Source organism: Oratosquilla oratoria, chromosome 36 (genome assembly GCF_046742065.1).
Source record: "Oratosquilla oratoria isolate Oo_2021 chromosome 36, ASM4674206v1, whole genome shotgun sequence".
NCBI lineage: Eukaryota > Metazoa > Arthropoda > Malacostraca > Stomatopoda > Squillidae > Oratosquilla > Oratosquilla oratoria.
Genome location: NC_134812.1, coordinates 34,232,672 through 34,239,031, shown reverse-complemented (window position 1 = coordinate 34,239,031; position 6,360 = coordinate 34,232,672).

Sequence of the window (6,360 nt, the reverse complement as noted above, 5' to 3'; positions counted from 1 at the left end):
TTTAACCATACAGTGCCAGACAATATTATTATCATTTTTCATTACGTTAGAGAGAAAAGTGATGAAGAAAATGAAGATAATAAGATATAATATCTAAGTCTGTGAGCACAAACTGATTTATACCGACTTCTAACTGTTTATATGCTCATAAGTGACGATTGCAGGGCAAGGCAAGGGGAAAGCATGCATGCATATGCTGTTGCCTAATTCCTAAGAACAGATAGTCTGATAATAGAGTTAAAAATATATATCAAAGCTACATCTCGACGAAGAGGAATGTTTAAGGCTGTTACATTACAGGCGTATAACGTACTGTTCACTACGTAACTTTGACAAGCGCTATGGTTTTTTCTCAAAATCATTATTGAAGAGAGAAACATATGCCACTAAAACAAATAAGTTATCCATTTGAAATGTCGTTTTCTATTATGATCTACTCTATGGCTAAGAAAACTGTATGAGACATTATTAGTGTTTCTTTTCTGTGTTTAATCAAAGAGTGTTCGTGAGACACTGGGTTATTTTGTTCAAGAAATACTGTGACACTGGTTAGAAGAGAATTGTGAGGACAGATGTATTACAAAAGACAAAGTCACTCCCAGGCAAGCCCTTATTATCGACATTCTATTGGCTAAGGTTTACCCAATCATAATAAACGGAGGATGAATTTTGCTATCTGGCAATCCTAAAGTTGCCATGTAGTCCATTCCGGATATGCTCACCCGGATTTGCGGCAACACTGACTGGATAGACGGATTCCCGTGTGACGTCATTACGAAATAAAAACAAGGTGCGTGTGTATCCATATGGTCAGAAACGCAAGGTAAAGGAATGATCTTTATGTTGTAAACCTTGTGAATTCCTCAATTTTGCAACAAAGTTACTTCTTCGCCTAAAATCTAGCCCCCCCCCCTAAATAAAGATAAGGTGTATATCAACGTGAGTAAATATATTTTTTTTTTGTCAAATTCTTCTGAAAATGAGTTCAAGTTCATGCAACAGTCTATCTATATATTAATAATCAAGAGCTTTTCTCCCTTATAAAGGGAGGTAGCTAAGTCAGAGGCACGTACCTATTCCCACCCATCTCACTCATGTAAATGAGTTAAAGTTCACGCAACAATGAAATACAAAAGTGAACTTTGCGATCTACCCATAAAAGCCAGAGACCTAAACCTTTTCAAATTAGAAAAAGTGATCCAAGTTATGTGATTATTCTGTCAACTAATGATTTTTGGATACCTACCTCGGATTTCATTAAACAAAACTCGCTGTCAGCATGTATATCTCGTGGTAAAATCAGTCTTGGACATGACCACATATGAAATATTTGCAAGCATCTGGCGATTTGTATGCTTTCATTGCTTCTTTCGTGAATTTACTAGGTGTATCATTCAGATACCCTTTTACACCTCTCCAGAATATCTCTGGTAACAGCGCAATATCTTTATGCCGACCATCGGTCAACGATATATTATATTATATTATGAGGTTATATTATGGACACCATGTCTGCCAGCTGCTTCGTTGTGGCTACACCGTTGTTTACATGTGTTTACAAGTACTCTGAATCAATCGTTTGGCCTCATTCAACCAGTTTTTACCGTCAGTAAGTGAAATCAAGGAATTTATAAGGTTTACAACAGGCGCGGATACAAATAACATTCCTGGATCCGCGCCTGGTTTACAACATACAGATTAGTCCTCCACCTTGCGTTTCTGACTACTAGAATGCACTTTGTTTACACTTCGAAATGACGTCACACGGGAACCCGTCTGCATACCAAAAGGCTTCCCCCATGGAATGTGGCCAAAACATATGCACCCACCCACCACTCACTCCACAACCATTTGCTTCCCTTTTATTTTAGCTCTTTGTGGATGAAAGGTCATCTCTGCCTATGGCCACTACCTGGGTCAGAAGTAGGGTGGCCAGACGTCCTCCTTTAGGCCGGACAGTTCTCCTGTAGTAGTTTTAGTTCGGAACAACGGCAGGACAAATGAAAATCAACAGAAAATATCTAATCTCTTTCTTTTGGTAATTAGCCACAAGGTGCGACACTAGAAGTGTCACATGAGAAATATAGGTGAAGCTCGGACTAAGGCCACAGCTTAGTGGAGCTTATGGTTGTAGCTGGACGTGGAGCCTAACGTCAGCGAGGCGGTAGAAGATGATGACGGCGAGGCTCGATGGGACAGCTGGAAGATTGGACGAGATGTAGTTTGTGCGCTGGTCGGTACTGTTCTGCCCATCTCGGCGAAACGCCGACCTTTTAAAGGTGGCTGGCGGGAACGTGAGAAGCTTTCCTAGTTCCTGATTGGCTGACCGCTGGCTGGCAGGGACACCCTTGCGAACTACGCTTGCCAACTACAGGAACTTGGAAGATTTCTTTGATTAGTGTGTGACGGGTCGTAGGATGCATCACGTCACTACTCCTTTTGAGCACTTTGTCCTCCATCCGGCGCAACCTCACGCCGGACGTGCATTTGTACTCCTTTCTTGGGGTGTGACAGAAATAAATGAATAAACAAATAAATAAATAAATAAGAAAATAAATAAAGAATATATAAATAAATAAGTAACCCTAGGTATACAGTAATGTTGTACAATTAAATTATGTGGGAGTACCCAGGCCGAGGTCAACGTCGAAACTCGGCAGCCGAAGTAGACAGTAACTGCACAGAGCCAATGTTGAGAACGTGTGGTTGCATGATTCACATCTCACCTCAGGCTGCAGTCCTGAGGTGGCCATGGTGCAGTGTGGTTTGGCAATTAATTAATGAGGTTAAGGAGTCTGAAAATGCCTAAAAGACTTTGTTTAACTCTGGGCCAAAGAGTTTGTCAATCAAGGTGAGGATACAACTAGGTTTTGTTTGTGTTGTAACTTAGTAAGAAATACAGGTATTTGTTTTTTGTTGGTTTCATTAGAAATGAAAAATGTTATTCCTTTTCAGTTTCTTTTTTTCTTTTATATATATATGTATATATATATATATATATATATATATATATATAGATATATATATTTATATATATATATATTATATATATATATATATATATATATATATATATATATACATATGTACAACACTGAATGGGTCCCAGTGATTAGAGATACATTTCTATCAACCACAATGCCCTTTAATTCTAAGCCATGTAGGCGCATGCAGAAATTGTAACGTGGTACGCCCGAGGACTCGAACGTATGTGCCGAGTGACTTAGACCAATACACCATCAAGAAAAAAAATATATATATATATGTATATATACATATATATTACTGTATATTATAATTATCGATATGCGGTGTCCTCCTTTTTGGAAATTTGGAAATGGCCACCCTAGTCAGAAGCAACACAATAAGACAGCTTATCCACAAGGACCGTCAGCAGATGCTGGTTTACCCCAACTGCTGTTACATGGCGACCCTCCCTCTCGCCCCCCTACAATATAGATAGAAAAGACAAGAAATAACTTTGGGTAGCGTCAATTTAATGTCCATTCACAACCATTCTCCACCCACACTTATTTCTCGCCCCCTCTCTTTTCTGCTCAATAGACACCCTTTTAGCCAAGGCCCTCATCACCATGTTTAACCTGGAGTGCTGAAATTGATTTTAGGGGGTGCTGGGAAATGCATGTTTGATTACTCTCTATGTTTGATCAAGTTTGTCTATGTTCTTTAATTTTATTGTTTTTCTTATTACTTTTGCCAATAGAACTGGCATCCTTAATGTTTTTGTTCTGGAGAATGAACAAAATAAAGGATCAACCAGTACCGTACTTCACCTTATTTTATCCTTGTAGTAACACGATATTTGCCAAAGATAGTGGGTGCTGTACTATCTACACCTCACTACAGGGGTGTTGAGGTTGGAAAAGGTTAAGAAATACTGCCGTATCTCAATCTCAGCCTTCCCTTCAAATTCATTCCATCCTCTTTGCATTCCACACTCTTTTTGCTAATTTTCCTTCATTCATTCTTTCTTTGTGCCCAAACCATCCCAGTTCTTTCATCAGTCCCATCTGCCAGATCTCTATCCACTCCTGCTTTTCTTTATTTCTCACCCTATCCATCCTCATAAATACCACCATGCTTCTCAAACATATTTAAGTTTCTCCTTTTTGCCTCCCTTACATTCCAAGTCTGTCTTATAGTGTTGTAGGTACAATCACCCCTTCAAATAGTCTTCTCTGTGCATCCATCCCCAGACACCTAATTTTCATATTTTTCATTACCTCATGACATTTAGTTGCTTACCTCTACTATTTACCTCCACCCAAAATCCTCCATCCCATATTACATGGGACTCCCAAATGCTTAAATTTCTGTACCTCCTCTAGCCTCTCTCTTTTAAGACTTACCTCCAACTCACCACCATCCCCACCCCTTATGATTCTCATCACCTTACTTTAAAACATTTACCTTCCTCAACTCACCTTAGACCCTCCTTTGACACAGCCACAAGTGCAGTCTCATTAGCAAGCAATTGTCATATCTCCCACTTCCTTCCACCATCTCCAATACCCTGCCCCTTTCACTGATGGATCTTTTACCAACTGGTAAAACATTGTCACTAGGTTGAATAGTGAAGTTGGAAGACATAACTTTAATGAATATTGTTTCTAATACATGGAATCTTCTATTATCCTTTTTACAATTAAGATTATAGAGGTGTCTGTTAATTCCTTCCATGCTAGGGTTGTGTTGTATTATTTTCTATGATATCCTTTGATCACTCCAGAAGACAGATATGAAAAACATTTGGACTTCAGAGTAGTTATCCATACATAAACATATGGGTGGGTTGCACAGTTCTCATTATTACAAGTATATTTATAAACAATATGGGATGTCTGTTAACTGCCTTCTATCCTTACATTGTTTTTGAGGGCCAAATTCAAGGATTTAATGTTTTGGTAGTACAGTACTCTATTTTGTGAACTCGCTCTGGCATTGTTATCTATTCCCTTAAAAGGGGAAAGATGCCCTTGGTAGATAACCAAGGGTATCTTTCCCCTTTTAAGGGAGGAACCCATCCAAGGTATACACTCAACTCCACCCATTCAACTTCTATCCATCACACATTTGTTTCCTTCTCATCTTCACTCCTCATGGATAAAGGATCATTCCTGTTTCCTCCCCACTGCCCAGGTCAGAAACAATGAAAGATACAGCATATCCACAGCAGGGCCAGCCACTTCATATACTTGGCAACTCTCCCTCCTCATCCTCCCATGAGAAAAATAGAGAAGAATGTCATGGGCAATGGCATTGGTACTGTCAGTCTTATATTTCTCTGGAATATTTGTCCAAACGACTAGTTGTGTAATTCATGCAACATACAGTATCAGTATAAATGTGTAGTGTGTAAAACAAGTACTGGGATAAACTGTCCAGTTGTGAAGTTAGAAATTTCATTTAGTGCGCATTTTCCAGCCCCATCCCCATGTGGTGTGAACATAGATGATGCCTTGTTCCCTATCATGGAACAAATTCTCGCCTTAATCTGTACTCTCTTCTCCAGCTCGCTGTAAACCATACATATTTTAATTTGTTCAACATCTTGACTACAAGCTGTAAACTTTGTTTACCTTTTCCTTGGTCCACCTCTTAGATTCATTTTTTTTTTTCTTTTTTTGACATCTACTCTAATCCATTCTCATAGCACTTATGCTAAACCACAAATATCTAGCTATCAAAATATGATCTCTTTTATATCTTCTATATCAAGTTTCTTAATGATAACTTATATGAGGGAATATGTTGACTTCAATTTCCAACTATCTACATGAAATCTTTAAACCTTGTTTCACCATTACTATATCAGTGTACATCCCCTGTTGTCCCTTACTAAACAAATATTTTCTTATTTTTACACTGCTATCTACATGTATTAAGTTCATGCAGTAACAGGGAGTGCATCCACTTAAATATTGATACATATGTACAGATACTAACACAAGAATTAACCCATCAATCAGGGTTAGGTCCAAGTACATGTATTTGTACAAACATATACCGAGGCTTTTCCCCCTTACAAGGGAGGTAGCCAAAAAGAAAAAGGCATAAAAAACATTCCCACCCATTCCATCCCTAAATACACTCCACACCCTTCCACCCTCCCTCTTAACTTGGCACCTCTTGGATGACAGGTTATCCCTGCACCTTATCCACTGCCCTGGGTCAGAGGCAGTGTCGCAAGATACAGCACATCCACAGCAAGGCTGCTTCATTAAATTGGCAACCCCGCCTGCAGAAAAGGAGAAGATGGGGAGAAATCCCTTCGGGCTGTCAAATTTTTCTCACACATACTATCTCACCCCCCATCCCCCAACCCATTCCACCTCATGC